The sequence below is a fragment of the Pan paniscus genome, chromosome 12, assembly GCF_029289425.2.
Source record: "Pan paniscus chromosome 12, NHGRI_mPanPan1-v2.0_pri, whole genome shotgun sequence".
Taxonomy (NCBI): domain Eukaryota; kingdom Metazoa; phylum Chordata; class Mammalia; order Primates; family Hominidae; genus Pan; species Pan paniscus.
In genome coordinates this window covers 76,599,642-76,626,732 of record NC_073261.2, presented here as the reverse complement: position 1 = coordinate 76,626,732, position 27,091 = coordinate 76,599,642, and positions in this window count along the sequence as shown.

Here is a 27,091-nt window from a genome sequence, read left to right as displayed (position 1 = left end):
AGTCAATGCGCAATTGGCCATTAAAGACATGTTAGCCATACAGGGCTTCCAAAAGAACTCCATGAGAAGGGGGTGTGTGTGTGTGTGTGTGTGTGTGTGTGTGTGTGTGTGTGTGTGTGTGTGTGTGTGTGTGTGTATTGAACTCACCGTTCATGAAGTGTTTACACAAAGAAACAATAGGACCCCCAAGCCATGCTCCTCCTTACTCTCTCGAGATATTTTTTAATCTGCTCAGGTGGCTGCCTTTCTCTCTCCAGGGCCTCATTACATAAGTAACATATTAAATATCTTTTCCTTTTGGCACATGTGCAGTATTCTCTATTTCAACATCTGAACCAAAATTTAGATGGCATATTGGTCTTCTCTTCCATGGAACAAATATGAGAAACTCTTCAGAAATATAAGAAAATTTGTTTATATAGTCACATTCTTTGAGGATAACACAATAAAATTAGAAATGAATAATAAGTATCTTCCTCCAAAGAATACATACAAGAAGTAAAAATACACTTCTAAGTAACTATTGATGCAAAGAAAATTTTATAATCAAATGTACAAAGTACTTATAACTGAGTGATGAAAAATATACAGTTCAAATTTGTGAGATGCAACTAAACAGTTCTTCAGAAATTTAGTTCTATAAGCTCTTAGATACTATATTAAAAGAACTGATAAATAAATCATTAAAGCCTTATATCTGTGTATTTTAAAAAGAAAAAACCCTCAGAATTCATAACCTGAACATTACAGTCAAGATGTTAGAAAAATAACAAAGTATATTTAAAAATATAGGATGACGAAAAACAGCAAAGATAATATTAATTGCAAAAATAAGTTGTATAGAGGAACAGAAGAATAAAATTCTGGTTATTTGAAAGAAAGGTAAAATATACAAACCTATCTTGATATTGATGAATATACAAAAAATAATAGGAAATTAATTGTATTTACATTTTAAAGGCTGAAAGAACTACAATATATTCAGTAATGCAGAGCAGATAAAAGTTTAAAATAACAAAGATTTGCAAATAACGTGCTACGAGTAAACATGGATATTTAAGTGAAAAACTAAATTTCAGAAAATAAAATGCATTTCCAAATGACTTCAGAAAAACAGGCATCTCAGTTCTACTCAGAAGAAAATAACAGGTTTTGATGGTTTTTTTTGGATTTTTCCAAATCTTCAAGGAACAGATAAACTCTAATTTCAAAACTTATCTGAAAGCAGAAAGATAAGCATACCCCCAATATTTTTTATGAGACCACTGAAACTTTGGTGCTGGACAAAGATAATATTAGAAATAAATATCACTGATGAATATAGATACAAAATTTGTAAATAAAATATCAGCTCTTCAAATCTAGCAATGTCTCATACATACAGTAAGGATTATTTCAAGATTGTAAGAAGAATTTAATTTCAGAAAATTTAATTATATATTCCACTGTTTAAACACATTAATGGAGGGTAAAATTTTGACAAATTTGAGAATTTGGATAAATCACAATTCTCAAACATTGACAGTAAAATTACTTTGAAAAATAGTTTTTTGGTATCTATAAACTTGAAGACATACATATACTAGTATTCAGCAATTTCAGTCCTAGATGTCTGATAGAGAATTCATTATATGGGACCAAGAACGTAAAGAATATGTGCATGATTTCTAATAAAGAATAGTAAGGAAATTTAAATGTTAATCCATAGGCAGTAGAAATGTACATTATGGTATATTCTTATAATGTATTACTATTTGATAAATTAGATTATATGTATCCAAAAGAATACATCTCTAGTATATACATTTAAATGAAAAAACGAAGTTTCATCACTCCGAAAAGCAAGCTACTAAAGGATATTAATAGTATAACAAAAATTATGTTGCCAGGCATGGTGACTCAGGCCTGTAATCCTAGCACTGTGGGACGCTAAGGCGGGAGGATCGCTTGAAGCCAGGAGTTTGAGACCAACCTGGACAACAAAGCGAGACCCTATCTCTACAAAATGAATGAATGAATAAATAAATAAACAAACAAAGGTAGCCAGGCATGGTGGGTGCGCATCTGTAGTTTCAACTACTTGGTACGCTGAGGAGGGAGGATTTGAGCCAGGGAGTCTGAGGCTGCAGTGAGCTGTGATTGCATCACTGCTCTCCAGCCTGGGTGACAGAGCATGACCCTGTTTAAAACAAACCAAAAAGGTATGTAAACTATAAAAATATATGACACGATAATGTAGACAGACCAAAATGTAGTCAAAATATTTAAAGCTAAACCAGAAATATATAAACCAACTTAAAAATAGTAACTCCCTGTATGGAAAGAAGATGGGAAGGAATGATTGGAGGCTCTAACTTTATCTGTGATGTTCTATATTCTTTTTAAAAATCAGAAATGAATATAAAAAAATCAATATTTACTAATTCTTGATGGAGCATTTATGCATCACAAAATACCTTTGTATTATGAGTGACCATATGGATAAGCTCTTTCTTTTTCAGATATGGAGATGGAAATTGAGACAGTTTATGGACTGCAAGATGAGAGACAAATAGTAGCATAACTAGGCAAAGAAATTCATTTTCTCCTATCTCCAAATTCAGTATTTTTTTCAATGAAATTATGCTGACTTTAATCAGGTAGGTTTTATGTGTTATTTTAATGAGGTTCAATAGAAATATTATACCCCCATTCAGATTTTTTTCTTTTGATGAGTACCCCAGTGTCTTTCTTATTTGTTTCATTCTGCCCTATAATAATAAGAGTTATTTACATCTCTATCTTTCCTACTCTAACAGTCCCTGGATTTCAGGGATCATGCTTTAATCATCTTTTTATCTCCATTCATCAAAGTATCTTATGCAAAAAAAGACATTCAATACGTGTTTGATGAATCAAATACATTGGTTTATTCATCCAACAGGTTGAACAAACATGTTTTGAACATTCATGATAGGTCATGTACTATGCCATGCACTGGGCTAATTGTCACAGGTAAAATGGGTGAAGGTTTAAGCTATAAAGAGTTATTTAGATGCTTTGCAACTAGCATTCATTTTGGAGTTTCTGTTACCATCACTAACCTATTTCTATAGAAATCCAAACACATAAGGAATGCAATGTTCTCAGATTGATGAGCTAAATCTAAAGAGCTAAATCTAAAGAATCTAAAGAGAAGGCACATGTTGGTACGATTGCTCCTCAAATAATCAATATGTTTTTGCTAATTTTACAGCATGAAAGAATTTATGTACCAGAGTAAAGCTAATCAACCCCAAAATAAAAATCTCCATGCCTTTCCTCTATTTCCATCCTTTTAAAATTTTAATGATGTAAAAATAAGATACTCACAACACTGATAACACTTTAAAAAACTTTAGTGTTTCACATGGTAGTTTACTTCTGGGTGAGAAAGAGTAAGCCCATTCTATCCTGTCTCTTTCACTAAATACAGCTATGCAAACTGAACAGAATGCATGAAGTAGCTATTTAAGGAATGGAGAGTAAATAATATCTGATAGATTTGGACGACTAGAATTGAAAGTACCACCAAACTATTGATTAGTTTATCTTTTTTTTTTTTTCCCCTAGTCTTCACAATCTCAACCCAACACAATCCAAAACTAACAGGGCAGCTCCAGGGAAAGGTCTCTAGTTCCGGCTCAAATAGAGAAAAAGCATCTCCCAGTAGTCAGAAAAGAATGAATGAAATTCATTTTCATTTATGCGTGACAATTATCCCAGTGCATGGCACAGTACATGACTTTCAATGAATGTTCGAAACATGTTTGTTCAACATGTTGGATGAATAAACTAATATATTTTATTCATCAAACATATATTGAATGCCTTTTGTGCATATGACACTACGATGGAGATAAAAAGATGATGAAATTTCTCCATTTTTCTTTTCTTTTTTCTTCTGTTTTTTCTCACCTCAGCCCTGAAGCAATCACCAACAGTGGTGGCACCAACAATGGCAGAGATAGGAGCCAACAAGAGCCTAGTTTTCTTAGAGAGAGTAATCTTTCTTATAAGAAAAACTGTGATTTGAAATGGATAAATCAAATCTTCATTGCTTTTTATTTCTGTGTATCCTTGTATCGCATTGTGCAAGATGCAGGCACAATCATGTGAAATGTATGATAGACTAGGGCAAATAAAATCCCAGCTTTCTGACAAGGGCAAAGTAAAGGAAAGGATTGCAGAACCATAAAGCAGAAGAAGGATAAAAGAGGAAAACGTTCATGAAAGTGACCCCATAAGTTGTCTTTGAAATTTCAGCCTCACCCTCAAGCTGCATATACATGGATCTGATCTTAACAGCATTCCATAGACTTTGAGAAGTAAACAATGGAATAGACTACCACTCAGGTCCCCAAATGGCCAGGGAGTATTATAACCATGGAACAAATGTGCAAAATGTTGCAAAAAGTTTGAAAATGAAATTGACGTTGAAACCATAATCACAGAAGTCTTGTCAAAACTTGTGGCCTGAATCTAACCACACCAAGGGCCTGCTCAAAATTTAAAAGTAATAATAAAGTAAAATTTCCCACAGGACTTAAAGAAGACTCCAAATTTTTTCTTTTTTCAGACAGGGTCTTGATCTGTCACCAAGGCTGAAGGGTAGTGATGTGATCATAGCTCACTACAGCCTTGAACTCCTGACTTAAGGAATTCTCCCATCTCAGCCTCCTGAGTAACTAGGACAGCAGGCACAGACCCCCAGGCCTGGCTAATTTTTTTAAAACTTTGTGGAGATATGGTCTTGCTATATTGCCCAGACTAGGCTCCAGTGATCCTCCCATCTTGGCCTCCCAAATTGCTGAGGTAATAAGTGTGAGCTACCATGCCTGGGCTGACCTAGTGTTTTATAACATAATGCTCAAAATGTTCAGGAGACCATCTAAAATTACTTGGTAAGCTAAGAACCAGAAAAAGACAGTGACAGATGTCAATGCCAAGATGACACAGATATCAGAACTGTATCATAAAGGACTTTAAAACAGCTATGATATGCTTTAATATTTTATAGTGAATGCTTTTGAAACAAAGAAAGAAAATTTCAAAGAGAAGATATTAAGAATAACCAAATAGAATTTTAAGAACTAAAAAAATCATTTAGTAGTCAAGTTCAATAGACAACTGGAGATAATAAAAGTAAGAGCCAGATAACTTGCACATAGGTCAATAAAAAGTATTCATTCATGGATACTCTTCAGCCATAAAAAGAGAATGGAATACTGTCTTTGTCAGCAACTTGAATGAAACTAGAGGCCATTATTCTAAGTGAAGTAACTCAAGAATCAACGAACTACCTCATGTTCTCAGTAATAAGCAAGAGCAAAGCTATGGGTACACAAAGGCATTCAGAGTGGTGTAATGGTCATCGAAGACCCAGGAGGGAGAAGGGTAGGAGGGGAATGAGGGAGGAAAAGATACCTATTGGGTACAATGTACACTACTCAGGTGACAGGTGCACTAAAATCCCAGACTTCACCACTATACAATTTATCCACGTAACCAAAAACCACTTATACCCCTGAAGCTACTGAAATCAAAATAAATAAAAATAAAAATAAAGAATCACCACTGTAAAAAAAAAAAGTATTCATTTAGAACTAACAGGAAAAAAATTTCTAAAATGAGCATGTGAGACCATAACAAAGTATAAATATTCATATTATTATAGTCTAAGGAGGGATGAATAAAAACTGCAATATAGAAAAAAAATATTTGAGGAAATAGTCAAGGAAAACTTCACAAATTTGGTGAAAGACATGAACCTATCAATTTAAATTGAGAGGTCAGCAAACTTCTAAACTCATAATAATTTATACACAAACACATTATAATCAAACTGCAGACAAGCTAAAGACATATATCTTGAAGACAATCAAAGAAAAATAACATATTACCTAGAGGGGAACAATGATTCAAATGTCTTTGGATTTCTCATCAGAAACCATGGAGCCATATATGCAAAAGGGTTGTAAGCAAATGAGCACTAAGTAAAAAAATTACCATCTTGCTATTTATTCTTAAAAGCACTGATGAAATAAGATGTTTACTAAAGTAGTATTGGTTGTGAAAATAATACAAAATTTCTGACGTGCATATGCAACCTAAAATATGAAATCCAGAATATAGTTTGTTCAATTTTTATGGAAAGTGACATTTAACAAAGAGTAAAGCAAGAATATTTTATTCCCCGATTTTTGTGTGCTTAATCAGTCTTTACTTAGTTCTCATCATTACTGTAATAGGTACACAAAAGTTCAACTTTTAAGCCAAAGATTGCGTTTATGAATTCTGTAACTTAGTACTGTATTTTGCTTTAAAGCCTGAATATTAAAACTTCAAGTGAAATTTCTTGTCAAATAGTTATAATTTCTTTGAAATGCCGATTTACTAATGTAACTTGGGCAGTCAGTTTTGCAAAGTGGGCTATATCTGCACTGCAATGAGTTTATACTGATTGTTTAGTATATAGAACACAACTTAGTTTCCTTATTTGCAATCTGGGTAGACAGATTGAAGTCTTTTACTGATTTTTTTAAAGATGAATTGTTTGATTTCTTACAAATCAAACAATTGAGTTTTGAGAGTTATGTTAATACAATTTCTTCATTAGATAGGTCATATTCAGATATCTTCTCTCAGTCCTTAGCTTAATATTTATTCTTTTCTCAGGAACTTTGGAGAGCAGAAGTTTTAAATTTTGATGAGGTCCTGTTTATTGTGGTTTTTTATTTCTATTATGTATTATGCTTTTGTTGTAATGCCTCAGAACTCCTTGACTAACCTAGGTCACAATGATTTTTCTCCTTTATATTCTTCCAAAAGTTTAATAATATTATGGTTTAAATTTAGATCTATGACTATTCTAGTCAATTTTTGTACAAGCTATAAAATGTAGGTCAGTGTTTTTTCTTCCATATGGATATTCAATTTTTTCAACACTACTTGTTAAAAAGATGACTCTCTCTCCACTGAACTGCTTTTGTGCCTTTGTCAAAAATTAGTTGACCGTATTTCTAAATCAATCTGTGATCCCTTTACTTTGTTCAATAATCTAGGTATTCATTGCTTTATCATTATCATTTGAATTATTATAGGTTTATAGTAAGTCTTAAAGCCAGATGTGATTCCTCCAACTTTATTCCTCCTTTTCAGTATTGTTTTCACTATTTTGTCTTTCCATATAAATTGTAAAATCTGTTTTTCATATTTAAAAACAAAATCTTAGATACTGATTGCAACTGCATTAAATCTTATATTATTCTGAGTAGAAATGACTATGTTGAGTCTTCTGATCTATAAACACTATGCTTCTACATTTATTTAGATCTTCTTTGATTTCATTTATTGGAATTTTTAAAAATTTAGAGCATACAGATCCTATGCAAGCTTTGTTATATTTATATCAATTATTTAATTTTGGAAATATTGTAAATGGTTTGTTTTACAATAATTAGCTGCTCATCTATGGTAACACAGGCAATTTTGGTTGTTCTTGCATACTTCAGCCATACTAAGCCCACTTATTAGTTCTAGAAATATTTCTATAGATTTCTTGAGATTTTATATGTAGAAAGTCATGCCATATGTGAATAAGAACAGTTTTATTTCTTCTATTCCAATCTGCATGCTTTTTCTGTACTTTTCTGGCTTTATTGCACTGTTTAGAATTCCACAGGCCGATGTTGAATAGCATAGCGTGAACATCTTTTCCTTGCTCCCTCAGGCTGTGGCCAGCTCTCCAAAATGACGCAATGCTAGCTATTGGAAGATAAGCAGAAATGCACAGGAATGGTCATATTGTCCAAAGGAACATGGATGGAACCTTTACAGCATCTGTTATAGAAACTACAAGAAATGCATCTTTACTCAGAACACAAGGTAGTCAAAAGCAGAAAGTTGGGAAAAAACATATCTCAGGCAAATTCTAAAGGAAGGGAAGGTAGTATAAGATATATAGCCATATTAATATTAGATAAAGTAGAATTTAATGCAAGGAGAACTACCAGAAAAAATTAAGAATATTTCATAATGATAAAAGTTTTAGTCTACTAGAAAATGTAACAATTTTAAATTTGTCTGCTTCAATCCCATAATCTCAGAATATATTAAGTAAATTAGATATAACTTCAGAGGAAATACACAAATCATAGAGGTTTTAACACATCTCTTTTAGTAACTGATAGAACAGATAAAGTTACAGAAGACCTAAACAAACCATTTAACAAATACCAAATAACTTCAAAGTACAAAGTCATTTCAAACAGACCTGCAGCATATTAAAAAAATGTTTCATGTGATCAGCCTTAAAGTCTCGGAAAATGTTAAAGGCTTTAAATCATGTACAACAAAGGGGACTTAACTTAGAAACTAATAAAAATAACTAGAAAACATCTCCTCCCAATGTTTGGAATATGTGACCTTTTTAAAAATAGATCAAAGAAATAATCACAATGGAAATTATAAAATAGTTTGAGTATGACCATGAAAATATGGCATATAAAAACCAGTGAGATACAGTTAAACTCCCCTAAAGGGGCGTAGGTTATAGCCTTAAAAGCACATATTAAAAGTTTACAAATGCAAAAATCCATGATTGAAAAAGCCATCACAAGAACATGGAAAAGGAAAACAAATAAAACCTAAAAGATACAGAAGGAAGGAAATAAAGAGCAAAGATGAATGAGATAACAAAAAAAATACAGCCGAGAAGACCAGCAAAGGCATTTCCAAAGGTCCACTTGATGTTGGTCATTGTAAATGTAAAATAACATCTGCCAGCATAACGTGTACATGTATGTTTCCATTAAATTCAGCTTCCCAAATGTAGTCAGTGAAAAAAGGGACTGTTGCCTTTACTAGTGCTGGTGTTTTTCCAAAAGACAAGAACTGAAAATAAAGAGGGACAGGAGAGAGGGAGATGGGTATGGAGGGAAGTTTTGATAATGAGACTGTTACAGCTAAAATAGGTAAGGAAGAATGTAAAGAAATGGCATGATTGACAAATGATGTAACATCAATGGACTGAATAGGGCAGTGTAAGAGTGGAGGGTTGAAACTGAATCATGAGAGGAGTGGTATAGTTTTCACTAACAACATTCTTTGTGTCATAATCTCTGGGAATAAATACATTGAGTTATAGTGAAAGTTTGTTGGATAAGAATGGAGGTTTGAGTTTTAGTCCAAGGTAACAGAATATTTAGAATTACGAGAAGATAAGTATTCGTAAAGGAATTCCCTTCATAAGGGGAACATCACACCCCGGGGCCTTTTGCGGGGTGGCGGTGGGGGGGGAGGGATAGCATTAGGAGATATATCTAATGTAAATGACGAGTTAATGGGTTCAGCACACCACAGGGCACATGTATACATATGTAACAAACCTGCACGTTGTGCACATGTACCCTAAAACTTAAAGTATAATAAAAAATAAAAAGAAATTCTCTTAAGCACTATAACTTCATGTCATGACTCATACAGATTAAAAATCTCAATATAGATATCTCTAATATTTACTCCCTTCAACAATTATTGTAATCTCTCTATATATTCTAAAGATTTTATAGAACAAATCTATGGCTTCTTCAAATGTATATTATCAGTGCCACTTTCAAATAGACTTTCTGAAATTTTCTAACTTAGGACTACAATGTCCCTTCTTCCTCTAAACAGCCACTCAATGTCTCATTTTCTATGCTTAGAGGTCCAAGACTATGGTTTACTTTCATTTTAAAGAAAACTTACTGAAATAAGATTTCGATATCAGTGTTATTTATTCTCACCATAAGAATTGTAGAAATATTTTTTATTAAACAACAATTGCTGTTTATTTTGCATGCTGCCAAATGATACTCCTGGATTTATTCACTCATACATGCAATGCATGCAATAATATTTATTGAGCTCTTTTCTACATACCTGGTATTTTTCTAGATAATAAGCAATGACAGTGAATAAAAAAGACCAAGTTCTTACCCTTATGAATCTTACATTTTAATTGGAGGAGACCAGTGATAAAAATAAATAAAAGCCAGTGAATTTGAATGCTATAAAATAAAAGCAAGATAAAATGATAGATGGAATAACGGTGGTCTTCTTTTATATAAGGTGGTCAGAAAAGACCTCACAGAAGAGGTAATTTGAGAACAGAGACCAAAATAAAATGAGATAGTAAGTTATAGGGATAAGGGAAAACTCACAGAGTCAGAGAACTGTTCCTAGTAAATGCAAAGGCCTGAGACAGGAACATACCTTGTTTGAGGAATGGTTGAAGCAAGCTAGTATGGCTGGTACAGTGAGCTCATGGGAGAATGCTAGCTATAAGGTATGAGAGGAGAAACTGGAGTTTGGATAAATAAATCACATATGGCCCTAAGTTAACAAGTTGCATTTTATTCTGAGAGAGCTGCGGAAGGTTTTGGAAAATTTTGAGCTTAGGAAGTTATTCTATTGGAATTGCATTTTTTAAAGAAACACTGGCTTCTTTAGAGAGAATACATTGTAGGGAGATAAAAGCAAATGGATGAAGACCAGTTAGTAAGCTGTGGTAATAGTTCAATTGAGATAATAGTATATTTGTATCAAGGAAGATATGAAAAGTAATTAGATCCTGGTTGATTTTAAAGAGAGAACACACACATTTTGTCACTAAATTGGATTGAAATTGAGAGGGGATTTTGAGAGAAGGAAATGAATCAAGGATGATTCTATGTTTTTTTTCCTTAAGCTACTAGGTGAATGCAATATCCATTTACTGAAATGGAGATGACTGAAAAAAGCAGAGTGAAAATCAAGATTTCACTTTTGGTGGATTGAATCTGAGATGTCTTTTATACATCCAAGTGCAGAGATTGAATATGAGTCTGAATTTCATGAGAAAGATCAGGGCTGAAGACGGTATTTAAAGCAATTGAATTAGATGAGTACACAGGGTGAAAGTAGATAGAAAAGAGATAAAATCTGAGAATTGAGCATTGAAGATCTGTGATATTGAGAGGCTGTGAAGATGAGAGTGATTCACCAAAAGAGATGGTAAAGAACAACCAGAGTATAGGAGAAAGAAAAAAAGGGAATATTGTCCTGGAGGCTAAATGAAGAAAATATTTCCAGAAGAAGTCAAGTATGGATTTTGCTATTATCAAATAAAATAGGAGAAAGATAAGCCAATGGACTCAGCAAGGTGAAGTTTACTTGGTGACAATAACGACAGAAGATCTGATGAATTTATGGAAACAAATCCTGATTGGAGCAGAGTCAAAAGAGAGAAAGAAAAATAGAGACAGTGAATATAGACAATATTTTAGGACATTTTCTCTAAAGGAGGGCAGAAAAGTGGGGTGGTACCTGGATAAAGATATCGGGATAAGGTAATTTTTTTTAAATAGAAGACATTGCAAGCGAATTAACGCAGGAACAGAAAAACAAATACCACATGTTCTCACTTATAATTGGGAGCTAAACATTGGACTAATCATAGCTAATCATAGCCATAAAGATGGCAACAATAGACACTGGGGACTACTAAAGAGGGGAGAGAGGGAAAGAGGGAAAGAAGGGCTGAAAAACTAACCATTGAGTACTACGCTCAGTACCTGGGTGATGGCATGAATTGTACCCCAAACCTCAGCATCACACAATATACCCATGTAACAAACCTGTACATGTACCCCATGAATCTAAAATAAAAGTTGAATTACAAAAAAAAGACATTGCAGAATTTTTACACAGAGAATCAAAAAATTAAGTAGGGAGGAGGAAATCAATTCTCTAAGATGGAAAAGGATCAAGTGTAGGAGCAATATTCATAAGTGAGTCAGAGGAAATGTCATTTACTGCATATATGGAGAGACGGACCTTAAATAGAAGCATGGAGAGTCGTCTGTTCCAGTTAGAGTGAGACAAGGTATATGAGTTTAGATGAAAGTAGGTAGTTTTAATGCTAGAACTATATACACATTACCTTCTTATTGTATCTCTTTCAATAGTAAAATATGGAGCAAGGTTATTAGCTAAGAATAGAGGAAGGCTGTTAAAAGTTTCGGAAATGAGAAGATATAAAATAGTTGTCTCAGAAAATGAGAGAGTGAATTGACTTGGGAAATATGAGAGGATTTCCAGATAACCCAGTGGCCAACCAAAGGTTTGTGGTCATAATTTTAAACTGAGTTCGGCTAAGAGTAGTCGCTCACGCCTGTAATCCCAGCACTTTGAGAGGCTGAGATGGGAGAATTGCTTGAGGCCAGGAGTTCGAGACCAGCCTGGACAACAACATAGTGAGACCCTGCCTTTACAAAAAATTTTTAAAATAGACAATCAGTTGGATGTCATGGTGCACACATGTGGTCCTAGCTACACAGGAGACTACTAAGGTGGAAGCACTGTTCAAGCCCAGGAGTTCAGGGCTACAGTGAGCTATGATCACGTCACTTCACTCTAGTCTGGATGACAGAGACTCTGTTACTAAAAAAGTAAAAAGAAAAATAAAAAAATTAAGTGAGTTCAGTCAACCTGGATATTTTTCTCCAGTTATATTGTAGGTACTAAGAAGGTGGGTCAGTCGATGTGGCGGTCTTGTCAAGTTGGTGTGACTGAAGGGAGAAAAGGAAAACAAAGATGAGAGAGATATCTGTGATCGGTCTATTGAAGCAAAGACTGATAAGGAAGAATGTGAGGAAATGAGTCATGCAGAGCGCTAATGTGGTGTGTCAATGGATTTGAGGGCCTGGTGGAACAACAAAAATAAAGGGAGGCACCATAAAAGGGGAGTCTGCCTGTGGAACATTGAAAATGGAGATTATAAAACGAATGCTGTTATTGCAAATGGCAATAGCTTTAGTCTAATCATAGAAATGGGTTAGCTGATGTCATTAGAAGACAAGATAATTGGAGGTGAGGAGACCCAGAATACAGGAAGGATCGTTTTGTGGATATTGAAGTCATCAGTTATAATGACAGGAGTGGTGGTGAAAGAGGATTAAGCAGGTACTAAAATCTTCAGTGGAGGGAGTGGGAGCAATTACCAACAGGAGAGCAGATGACTGCAGCAAGGAAGGTTAATGGGGTTTTGTTTAATCATAGGCATTTCAATGGAGCTGGCATATGAAATAAGTAGGAGAAATTGTCTTGAAGTAGCAGTGAATAGCCAGAACTGTATCTACTCAGTCTCTAAGTCCAGTGCCACATGAGGTGAGAGAGAAAATGCAACCACCATTTGAGAATTCTGCAGGGCAAGCAGAGGCCTCAAAAGAGAGCTGGATTTTATTTAGAGCCTTAAGAGAAGAGTTTGAGGATACAAAGGGCTTTATTGATTACGGACCGTGAGTTATGCAGAAAAAAAATTAGAATGTCATGTTTGGATGTAAGACTGAGTCAGAGCAGAGGCTGTGCAAAGCTATATGGAGTGCAGGTAAGGAAAGACGACCCATGAATTGTGCCTTTCAGGGTTGAGGGGGTTAAACAGACAGGCATATGATGGGTTACTCCTGATTATATCTTGGAGGCAGGTGGATCATCAGTTTAATTGCATGCTACTAAAATGGGTGACTGGTTTTAAGCACTTTGATATGGAGAGAACTCAGTGAGTTATGCAGGACAGAGCTGTTGTCTTGCCAGGATGATGCGGCATAGAAGAGATGATTTTAAAGAGTCCTCTCCCTTAGTGTATCTTTCACGTAACTGTATTCCCATAACAATATTACTTTATCTCATTAAATTTAAAAATATATATCCTAAACAGAAGTGTTCTTCTAAATGAAATGACCATGACCATACAGCATACTGAATGCTTTCCAAGTTCCAAATTAAAGAAAAACTTTATTCTTCTGTTATGTTTCTAATTGTAGTTCAGCCAAAGGAGCGAGACATGTGTTCAACATGTTTTCTCTATTTTCCTTTGGTTCTCTAAGATGCTGACAATTTCTAAGGAAACTAGTTGAAGTAATTTGGCCTCAAAATTAGAGTGAAAGTCACTGAAATTTCCAAAACACCCTAGAAGCTTTTCATTCATATTTTACCTATGCCTTCCTTCTTTACTGTCGTTTTTTCTCTTCGAAGAAGACAATGATTTTGAGATTCTCTGACTAGTAAAACCTTATCCTAAGACCTTACCCTGGTATTATTCTGGCTTTTAATTTTAGTGCTAGAAATTTAAATTAAGCATCCCAATCAAAAGTTCTGATCCCAGGTGGAAAAATATTGTTCTCGCCAAAAATCATTAAAAGCTAAAGAACTAAGAACCCAAAAACTGAAGAATAAAAATACTTTGAACAACTAGGATTTTCAGTTAATTTTGGAGAAGCACTCATGGGCTTAAAGCATCTCCAATCATTTTTATCTTGATATCCTCCAGGGATTGAGTGCTCACTGCAAAGCAGTGTATCTGCAAACTTTTACTTAGATACACTGTTAAGTATACAGATTTTCATTTGGTTATTTTTTTTTTTTGAGGTAAAAGATAATACTTCTCAAAATTTAGGAAGACCTTTTTGTTGTTCCTTCTGTTTGGGCATAAAATATATTTGGCCTCATAATGGATTTGGTCTTTAATTAAATCTTGCTGTCCCTTAAAGAGAGTGGTTCAGGTATGCTCTTCCCCATACTCCTCCCTCTGCATGATTATAGTAATACATGCATTTTTCATTACATGTAGAACACAGAAAAGTTAAGATAAGTACATACTGGCCAGGTGCAGTGGCTCATGCTTGCAATCCCAGCACTTTGGAAGGCCAAGGAGGGAGGATCACTTGAGCCCAAGAGTTCAAGACCAGCCTGGGCAACATAGTGAGACTCCATCTCTACAAACAAACCAGCCAGGTGTGGTGGTACCTGCCTGTAATACAAGCTACAGGGAAAGCTGAGGTGAGAGGATCGCTTGAGCCTGTTAAGGGTGTAGTGAGCCCTGACAGGCCTACTGTACTCTAGCCTGACTGACAGAGAAAGAGGAATGAAGGAAGGAAAGAAGGAAGGAAGGAAGGAAGGAAGGAAGGAAGGAAGGAAGGAAGGAAAGAAGGAAGGAGGGAGAGAGGGAGGGAGGGAGGGCGAAGGGAGAGAGGGAGGGAGGGAAGGGGGAAAGAGGGGAAGGAGGGAAGGGGGAAAGAAGGGAGAGGTAGGGAGGGATAGCGGGGAGGGGAGAGTGGGCTGCGGGGAAGGCCAGCTTCGCCATTACTCCACAAACTTCTGCTGAGTTTTCTCTGTGATGAGATCAGGACAGCTCTTACCTGGAGGACTCTGAACCTGACTCCCACCTCATGTTTATTTCATGTTACATGCATGAAATAAAATGCATGTAACAATGTTTTGAAGACCTCACCCATATTGCATAAGTATATCTAGGTAAGTTTGTTCTCACTTCTGTATAGTATTCTATCTTAGGTATCTGCCACATTTTACATATTTTCTTCCCTGGAATGACTAATATGTTGGCTTCCAATCTTAGCAATAAGTGTTCTGTATGTTTCTTTGTGCTTCTACGTGACAGTTTCTCTGAAGTGTGAATACCTAGGAGCAGAATTTCAGGGTTCTAGGGAATACACATAATTAGTTTCACTAAGTACTGCCAAGTATTCTCCAAAATGTCTATACTAATTATATTCACATCAGCTTTGACAGCATGTTAATATTAGTAATTACCTATTCATAACAGCATTGCTATTGCTCATTATTTTTATTATTTTAATGGTGAAATTTTAATTTTGATATCAAAGCTCTGGAAATTTTTAATATGATTGTGGATGTAGATATGGGAGGAATTTTTGGTTTTATTTTCCTCATTCACTGTCTGCAGACCACACTTTCTTTGCTCAACTCAATGTGTAAGAGTAAAGTTCAAACTCCTGTTAACATCTGCTTTTCATTTATAAATTTGCTTTTCTTTAGTTAAATGTTCTTTTAGGCTAGAGTTTCTACATTGATTGTGATCATTAGCATTTGAAATGTATCAGTTATGCTAAATTCCTCAGTGTTGAGTAACATTTAGAGAAATATGGAAACCTGTAAGTTGCTTGATGACTTTAATTATGATACAAGTCTTTCTTATACAAAGAATTCATCTTTGCAAATTATAAATAAATATAAGCAAATAACATAAAGAATCCTAATTTTTCCCTCTTCAGAAATTAACAGTAGTTTAGCTAAAAGCCTGAGATTTCTTGTTTGTTAAGGTGTCATTTATCATTAATATCTGTGTTCTTTGGGCAATAGCTTTTATTCTTTTAGGTACAGATATATCAAAATTCCTCCCCACTCCCCGAATTCTTATACACTATTGGTAGAAATGTAAGTTACTTCAGCCACTGTGGTGATTTCTCAAAGAACTTGGAACTACCATTCAACCCCACAATCCCATTACTAGTTATATATTCAAAAGAAAATAAATCATTCTACCAAAAAGACACATACTTATATGTTTATCATAGCACTATGCACAGTAGCAAAGACTTGGAATCAGCCCAGGAGCCCATCAACAGTGGATTGGAGGCTGGGCACGGTGGCTCACCCTTATATTCCCACACTTTGGGAGGCTGAGGTGGGTGGATCACCTGAGGTCAGGAGTTCGAGACCAGCCTGGCCAACATGGTGAAACCCCCGTCTCTATTAAAAATACAAAAATTAGTCAGGCATCATGGCACGTGCCTGTAATCCCAGCTCCTTGGGAGGCTGAGGCACAGGAATCATTTGAAGCCGGGGAGGCAGAGGTTGCAGTGAGCTGAGATCACACCACTGCACTCTAGCCTGGGCGACAGAGTGAGACTCTGTCTCAAACAAAATAAAACAAACAGTGGATTGGATAAAGAAAATGTGGCACATATACACTATGGAACACTACATAGTCACAATAAAAGATTGATATTATGTCCTTTGCAGCAACATCGTTGCAGCTGGAGACCATTAGCCTCAGTTAATTAACACAGGAATAGAAAAACAAATACTGCATATTCTCACTTATTGTAAGTGGAAACCAAACATTGTGTATTCAGGGACATAAAGATGGCAACGATAGACACTGCAGAAAACTAGATGGGGGAGAGAGAGGAGGTTGAGTAACTATCAGGTACTACCCTAAGTACTGGGGTGGTGGGCTCAAACTTACCCCAAACCTCAGCATCATGCAATATATACATGTAACAAAGCTGCCCATGTACTCCCTCAATCTAAAATAAAAGTTGAAATTATAAAATAAAACAGAAATTCCCCTCATATCTGTTAACATGTTCTTACATTTAAGATTCCTTTAAAAAGAAAAGGTATTTGGCAGGACAATATTAAAGATAAAGATTGCCGCTTTAATTTTGATTAATCATTTGGGGTTAAGATTCTATAATCCATAATTCGAGTACTGATGAGAGACTGCAAAAAAAAAATGGGCCAAATTAAAAAATATATACTGGTTACTCAGAAACACTGCCCAGTTTTTCTTTTTGAGGCAACTTTTTGCTCCCAAATTTCCTATACTTCTTGAAAAATAAAAGTCTATTTAAGAATAATTACATGCCAGGTCATTTTGCTTATTGATGATATGGTTCTTGACATTAGCACAAATTATAATAATCAAAATAAAATGATCCCTAAATTTCTGAGTCAATCTCAAAAGACTTTTAAATTTTAGGTATCTGAAAGCCCTTATACTACCATTACATTCATTGCGGGGGTTCATCATAGAGGAAAGTAATAGAAGAATTTAGTGACTTATACAAAATAGGTTATGTGTATGTATATATATATATAGAGAGAGAGAGAGACGGAGAGAGATGGAGAGATGGAGAGAGACAGAGAGACAGAGAGAGAGAGAGAGAGGCTGCATATATCCCATTTAAGTATGTGGTGGGGGAGGTCTTACTTATTCTGGAACATGGTTATGGCTAGCACAAATGTATTAACGCCCTTGCAATGATAGAAGATGAGGTTTTAAGGATAGGGAATGAGGCTTTGGCTTTGTTTGTCCTTTGCAAGTAGCACTTTCAGGGTCTAAGGGATCCACCCATTAGGAAAAGTCTGCAACAAGGTATTTTTAGCTTCTTTGAATCTAGTTTTTGTTTAAAGTCTCTAATAATATTTTTTTAAAAATAGATCACACCTTGGGAAAATTGAACACTTCAATTTGTACCAACCTCTTGGTGTCAAAATGCAAAACCAAGAAACAAATATAGAAAATATAAACACAAATACATGAGAGGCCAGTCTCACACTCCAAGCCACATGAGATTCCATCAGAAAAAAAGTCTGGGTAAAAATAAACGTGAACTCAAACATTACAAGGTATAAAGAGAAGCAGCTGATCAAAAAAGAAGAAAATATAAAAGAGGAGAATTAACATGCTAATATGTTTGAATGAGAGAGCAACTGATTTTAAAATAAATATATTTTAAATGATTTGCTGCTCTAAAGAAGGAGTCTAAATGTTAAGCCAAATTTGAAAATTAAAGGAAACTTGGAGAAATACATAAGGTTTAAAAGTCATTAAAGGAATTAAGCAGCAGATTAATAATAGAGTCCATTTTTGAACCAAAGCCAGATCAAAAAGAAAAACAAATTAGAACATATAAGATATAGAGATTTTAAAACATTTAAAGAAATATTAATAGATGTGGAAGTTGAGAGACATAGAAGATAGAATGAGGAGAGGTATCAGTCAAACAGGAATTCTGGAAGTAAAGAAAAACAGAAAATGGGAGAAAGGTACGATTTGACTAATTAAATGAAGTGATTTTGGCCAGGCCCGGTGGCTCACGCCTGTAATCCCAGCACTTTGGGAGGCCGAGGTGGCCAGATCACAATGTCAGGAAATTGAGACCATCCTGGCTAACATGGTGAAACCCCATCTCTACTAAAAAAAAAAATACAAAAAATTAGTTGGATGTGGTAGCACACGCCTATAGCCCCAGCTACTTGGGAGGCCGAGGCAGGAGAATCACTTGAACCCAGGAGGTGGAGGTAAGCCAAGGTCGCGCCACTGCACTCCAGCCTGGGCAACAGAGTGAGACTTAGTCTCAAAAAAAAAGAAAAAAAAAAGAATTTTAACAAGTGCTTCTTACTAGAAGTATTCAAAAAAAAATGCTAATTCCCTGCTCCTCTTTCCCGCTATTTCTTGCTTTCTAATTAAAAACTGAAATTAAAATTTAAGATTGTTTCGATACCTTCTCCTACAGGCTTGTTTCCTAGTTTATGCCCAGGACTTTACATATGCTATTTGTTCATTCTAGTAAGAATGCTACAGTATTGCTTTATTACTTCCATTCATCAGAAGAAGAAACTGAAATTCAGAGAGGATAATAACTTGCATCAAATCACAGTGCTGGGATTCAAACCTCATATATTTCACTCCAAAGCATTGTGTTTTACCTCTCTGTTATGATGCTTTCATCTGCAATTTTCTAATATTAATTATATTAAATAGCAAGAAGATTACTTCATCAAAAGATGCGCATGGGATAAAGACTTTTACGTAAAACAGAGCAAAGCTCTTTATTGAAAGTAGAAATATGGAATAGAAAGCATGGACATATACATCAAATGTTGAATTTATAAAATTTTTCAAAATTACTATACCATTAATTGGAAAAAATTCATTTCTTTTCCAGATAATATCTTATAAGAAACAATACAGCCTTAAGCAATTTTTCCCTCTTCTTTATGGAAGGTAAGCTGAGTTTCTAATGGATTTGCTGGCAGCCCTGTAAGCCACTCAGCAAATGCTAGAATAGACAATTTGTGTTCTGGCTTGCTATAATCACATCAAAATTTCTGTTGTGTTTGCTCAGTAAGGGGATGCTTGCTTTCCAGTTTAACTCAAAACAAAAGGCTTGCACACAATCTTATATATGCTTAGTCTCCCATTTCTTTTGTGATGTGTATCTGTGTACACATTCCATTTATTCATTTTTTTCAATATTGTGCAACTGCTATGTGCTAAGCATTGTGTTTATTCCTGAGGATTAATTACAGTGAATATAAAAGCTTTTGACCTCACGGAGCTTACCATCTAATGGAATGGCAAGAAACAATGAAGAAATTAAACAAAATAACTATAAATTTTGATTAAATGCTATGAAAGATACAAACTTAAGGTGTTGACCTATTTTTGATAAGATGATTAAAAGATGCCTTTCTAAGTAATGATTCTAAGTACGTGAGGACCATATTTTTTAAAAACTTTTTTACATCAATGGATATTGCTCTGCCAGCCCTGATAAGAATCGCTTAATAGCTGCATTATAGGAATGGGGCAGCTTCATCACATAGCCACTAAATGCCTCTAGGCAGGCTGGCATGTTAAATATGGGACAATCAGAATTGAGAATTCAACAATAGGCAACATATCCAGCTTTCATCTTCTCTCTCCTTCCTTGTCCCATTTACCTTACTCACCATATTTTACTCCCACCCCAAATATTATCTTTACTATGTTCTGCTCCTTCAACCACTGTCAGTCCTAGGACCCACCTCACCACCGTGTATACATGAATGGCAAGTGCTTCTTCCTATCTCCAAGTCTTTGCTCATGCTTCACCTTCTGAAGGCTCTTCTCCATTTAGCCCAGTTCAATTTTCCTTCAAAGGCAAATTTACTGTGCAGTTCACCCAACAAAACATGGAAGGCAAAACTTAAAATTTATTCATTCTTTCATTCCTTTATTCAACACACTCCTTTTAACACTAGGCAATGTGCTAGATTCTGAGAAAATATGAAGTGAAAAAATATATACCATGAACATCATTTGTAAGAGATATCATGAGAAACTCTGAAATAGGTGCTTAATGAATTCAAAGTATGAAGAACAAATTTTGCATATCTTAAACAACTTGTCACAGGAAAGAATTAGGATTATTTACAATCACTTGTGCAACCTTACACAGATTACAAGAAAATGATAACATTTTAATAAATCATTATAAAAATACACACATAGAAACTGCCATATTTACTTTTTCATGTACAGGAATATATTTATCTCCTTTTTAGTCACTGAATTAATACTCACTGGTGGGTTGTGAAATATATGTACTGGGTTGCAACCAACATTATTTAAAAAATAAAATGGAAAAAGATAGAAGGTATTTAATCATATTGTATGTGCTAAGTGTGAATTTTTCATGGATATTTTGTTCCAATAATATGCATGTGTGGTACCTGGTTGTGACAGAAATTTATTTTTTTTAGTGTGCATCACAGTCAGTACAACTTTAAAGCCTCATGATTAGGCTGCTTATGAAGTCCTCCTAACTGGAGGTTAAACTTTACGCAGCAATAACTGAAGGATCAGTCATTCAACACTTTTGTTCATCAACTTTTCAATCTATAAAAGAAAGACTGCAGATCCTATTCTCTGCCAAACAGTTACTATTAACACAAGATTCCCCCATTCAAATTAACCGAAATAAAAATGTTAGTTGGCTGGAAGTTTCACTTTAAGAATAGTTTTTTTGTTGGTGGTGGTGTGTTAAGGCTGATTCTACAAAATGACTGTCATCGATTGGCAACCTTCTGCTCACCACCTTATTGATTAGCTAAAGCAAATTTTAGTTTTTCCACAAGGACAGGGCCTTGTCTTTCTTCTAAAATAATAATGCCTACTGTAGTGCCTACCATTTATTAAGTAAATAATTGCTGAATGAAAAACTCATTCAATCGGTCCATTAATTATAAACAGTGCTTTTTACAATGCTAAAACAATTCTGAACTACTTATTTTCTTTATAATCTATTTTATATGTCATTTCTATTTCAGTTCAAAATTAGTATGGCAGAGTCTAAGCTAATAAGGTTGCAATGTACATGTTGTACATCAAACAAGCAGAGACAATGTGCAATACAAAAATTACATGGCTGCCTAATATAGAGCTCCCAGCTAACATATGGGACACGGCAAGCAACTGATCCATGCCTGTTGATTTGATTTTTGATTTGACAGGTGAGTTGGAGAGCAAAGGCACTTAAGCATTCCAATCTGATTTTTCTATTTACATCATTTCCACCAGGGAGAACATGTCTCTGGTCTCACTATGTATCTAAATTTGTGGGCTTATATATCTGTATATGGTTGAAATTTTTACCTGGTTTAATGAGCAAAGTTATGTGCAACTATACCTAATAACTATTACAAACATTACCTTAAAATTAAAAACAAAAACAGTATATCATCAAGATGCTCAACCTGGTTCCTAAATAAGCTCCTTGATCATGGTTATTTTGTTTAAGCCTGATAATTAACTCTCTCTAGCCACCCAGAGAAAATAAGTAGAAGTAGCAAATTCTACCTTCTGTGCTTTCCAGTGGGCAAGAAACTATTTTCTCTGCCACTTTATCTGAAGTTAAAAGCAGTGGTTCAAACCCTGACCCCTAACTGGAGACGAATATGACTGACCTAGTTTATGCAAAAGCTGCTTTACCGTGTGGCTTTAGTGCAGACTGGAAGAAACACAGTATTAAACAGTAATCATGAGCAATATTTGATGTTAAGGATAAAGGCGGGAGTTTTTTATTTGCTAACAGAAAAAATACATGCAAAAAGGCCATTTTCTGACATAAAATATATTCTTCAGGCAAAAATATACATGTTGCTCTCTAATTGTTGCTGGTATTCTTAAACGTTGAAAGAAGCAATTTTAAATAGTGCAGTTTTATGTGAATTTTTTAAATGACAGGAATTTGATAAAAGGAAATTAAAATGATTGAAAGGTACATGTTAAAGTTTCGAGAAACATAAGAGCTGGTCAATAGGACCACAGTTTACCTATACAGCTGTATATAAAATCTCACTTCTAAAGACTGAATGTTTATGTCCCCCTCAAAATTTGTATGTTAAAACCCTAAACCTCAATGTGATGCTATTAGAGATGGGGCCTTTGGCGGGGTGGCGGGGAGGGAGGGAAGGGATTAGATTATGAGAGTGGACCCCTCATAAATAGGATTTGTGCTCTTATAAAGAAGATCTCACAGAGCTGTCTTCCCCATTTTACCATGTGAAGACACAGGGAAAAGTCACCATATATGAACCAGGAAGCAGGCCCTCACAAGGCCTTCATCTTGGATTTCCCAGACATCAGAACTGTGAGAAATATATTTCTGTTTTTTATAAGCCACTTGGTCTCTCATATTCTGTTATAGCCACCAAAATAGACTAAGACACTCACCAACCCAAATGTTTGTATTGGGTTCATATACCAGACTTGTGCAGAAGATAATGACAAAGAAAGAAGTCATATAAAGACAGACGTCTCTCTCGAATCTTGTTCTATTTGGAAAAACATGTTCATATTGGGCTCTGCTCCCTATCCAAACCCCTGATATCCAGAAAAGGGAAATACTGAGAATTAAGTCAAGGAAAGACCAAATTCAATGACATTGTTAGAGTAAACATCACCATCACTATATTTAGGGTTTCTCTGTCTTTTAGACTTATACCTTTCTGGCTAACATGAGGAGGATAAGAAGGAAAGTGTTTGATCCTATTTAGAAGGATGGCCATAGAAAATCTTGGATCTTCTGGCTTCTGTGAGTTCCTTTCAGGGCTTAAGAAGCAGCAAGTTTCTTTCCTTCACATGGTTTTTCTTAGACCTGGTTTTGGGGCATGAAATAAATCTTAGCATCCTCAACCCAAGAAACTCACAGGGTTTGGGACATGAGCATATTGGCAATAAAGAGAAAAGGCTTTGTGTTGGTCTATCCTTTGGCTCTGCCTATTGCTCTAAGTAGCTTTCAGAGATGACTGTGAGAGGACAGGATGTGTGCACTTAGGCTCTGGGTTCTTGGCCATATATTATCTCCATCCCAGCAGAGAGCCAGCCATTCTCTCTGTACCTTTCCCACAATACTGCTAAATACTGCTAACAGTTTCAATAATCTCCCTTCCCCCTGAGACTACACTCTAAACTTTACGCCCAGCACGAAAACATTTACAGTATTGTCATGTGGGGGCTGGTAACTATATGTAAACTGCCTTAAATAATAGCATATGTTCTTTAAAGTGTGTGTCTGAATGAAACCAGTTGTTTTGAAATATAACTTCTTTTGTTACCTTTAAACCACTTATAAGTGGTAAAAGTGAAGAAATGTATTTGGGAAATATTTAATCTTAAAAACTTGCTTCAAATAATTTCATTGTTCCTTTAACATAAGTACCTTATGTTTGCAAGTTTTCTAAAACTTTCATCCTATAGTCCCCATGAAGGAGAAGAGTCATAGAAAGTATATTAAAATAGATGTTTCCTCAGTGACCAATGTACAAAAATATCTCTGAATAGTTATTTGTTTCTGTTTGTATGACTTGTCTACCCAGTCTGCTTAACTCTACACACACCCACGCACACAGTTTAAACGAATCAGATATATATGTGTGTGTGTATGTATATGAAATAAGCAAGCAAAGAGGAAGTTTAACATTCAGAATATTCTAGTTTATATTTTGATACATTAGAGGAAAACATTTTTGGAAAATCTAAAAATATTATATTGTTTTCTAAGGAAAAATTATTCTTACAGTAAGCTAGATTGTCTCTGATCCAATGTTTTGGTATAAAGAACACAATATAGATATCTGCTAATTATTAACATGTGAGACCTTTCTAAGTGTCAGCTAGTGTGCCAAATGGTTCATGTACATTGTTTTCTTTAAATCTTCCAACAGCTCCCTGAGGTAGGTAACATAATTATTTCCTTTTAGAGTTAAGGAAACGAGGCTTAGAAAAAATAACTTGCTCTAGGACACATCGGTAGTAAGTAGTGGGTCCAAGACGGGTGTAGAGTCCCTAAAACATGGATTTTAACCCAGAATGCTCTGCTTAGCATTCTTGAAGGTCAAGGACTTCTTGACCTTCAAGAAGTCACTGTTTTTACTGAATCACATATTTCTTTCTCAGAAAATATCATGAGATTCTATTAAGAGATATAGACAAGCACGGCAAATTTCTCAACTACATCGTTGGAAACTAAAATATCTGAGCTGTTTCTATTTCCACACTGTAATATCATGATCTCTTTTTCTGAATATTATTCTTTTTGAGTTTCTCATGGCTGCCTTTTCTAAAAATTCAAATTTATTGTATGCCTTCCAATGTCAGCAGACAAATTACATAGAGCAATAGGTTTTTGACTAGTGTACATGGCTGGCCTGTTTGTTTCCCATATGCAAGGACAGGATGGAGAGGGGAGGAAAGCATTTGGTAGTGGGGAACGGCTCTAGCTGTGCTATAGATACCCTCACCCGCTATACTCCAATACCATTTCCCCTCCACTTTCAATGATACCCATTTACACTGAATTAAGACTATTCTGGGATTCTACCAGGCAGGTAGATTCACTTATTCTGGAAATAACTTTATTTAATCTGGTAACAGACTGCATATTTTCTATCTGCAAATGGTATATTAAAATATATTTTCCTTTTGTAGTGCCTTCTCTATTATGTTTGTTCCTATAGAATTATTTATATGCTCTCATTGTATTGGGGTCTTATGAGGGAGGTGGGCTCTAGCCACAACTTGAAATAGAAGCTCCTTACTTATTTTTAGAAACAGGAATATATTGATTTTAGAATACAGAATATTGATAGGATCAACCAAATTTTGTGGCATACGAGTGTTCTGTTGCACGTGGTTTGGAAATACATTCCATCCTAGAGCTCTGTTTTTTTGTAAGCACATCATCTTGTCAACATGTAAAACCCTCAATGTCAGGTAACATGTCTTTTATTTTTCATTTGGCCCTCAAAAATGTATACGTTGAAAGATTTAAATCTTTTGGTTAAAAGGATGAAACTAAAAGAATAACAGACAAGTTTTGTAAATCATAGAGAAACTTAGCATCTTCCCATTGTACTTCTGCAAGTACCCATCATTTATTTCCTCAGCTGTGACCTTTTCTGTGATACAAAATAGAAAGGTTAAGAACTTTTAAATATTATGTAATTTGTTACCTTTAAGAAAGGATATTTGGGGTGTATGTCTACAGTAATTAACACCTGCTTGTGTTTTATAAACATTTCTAAGTATTGAAATATACATATTCTTCAATCCAACCGCAAAACAACCTCAAGAAGTAGGACAAGTATTTTTAACTGCAACTCATAAATGTAAAGGTTAGTGACTCTGCCAAGATTTTCAGTTGGTGGTAAATCTGAAATTGAAATGAAGTCTTTTGACTCCTGGGAGATAGGTTTTTACATTAATCTACATTTTTGTTCAACAATTAAACTTCATCTATCTCTCGTAGGTAATTTTTCTAGACTTTAGGACAGGTAAGAGTATGCATATGGAAATAGAAGGATGGCAAAAGTAAAGTATGGAAAAATATTCAAATGATAAATCATAGAGGAAGTTAGAGGAAAAACAATCCAGGTTAGTAGCTGCAGGGAAATTTCAGGCTCAGCTGGTCCTTTCATAATCAGGGAGAGGAAGTCATACTCATAAGAACTGTAAGATATACCACTGCCCAATTTCAGGCCAACACACAAAAGGATGAGACTTCTCTCTTCAACCTAAATGTGGCCCATGTGTTCAGGCCAGCTCCTCTGCCTAACGTGAATATCATCCTCCTCTGTTTTCTCATAGTAAGAACTCCGGGAAAAGCTATCAGATCAACCATGTGGTGAATCCCTACTTCTTTTTTCTTATGCCTATCCCAGCTGTTACGTGACAAATTAACTGAAAAAGAAAAAACACAGATGTCCCTGTCTCTGCAGCATGGAGTCAGACAGGCCTATAAGCTGAGCACTGATCAGCACAAAAACTATGATGCAATTGCTCAGACTTTTCTTTAATTATTATAGAATTATGAGATTTTGGAGTTGGCCTAAAGACAGGAAGGGCAGGAGAAAACAGAAAAGTATTTCAGTAGTTGAGGTATCTAAAGAGAGATGTTTTTAGAGAAAAGATCATCTTTCTCTTGCCCTTTACTGGTAAGACAGAAAGGAGGGGAAGAGAGAGAAAGCACAACTTTTATGTCTTTAAGAAGTTTTCTATATTTCAGTAGACAAGAAAACTGAAAATGATAAAGAAGACACTTTATGGTTTCTAGATTATATTAATTCAGGACCCAAAGAAAAGATACTTTCTATTATTTCAAGAACTGTAACAGAG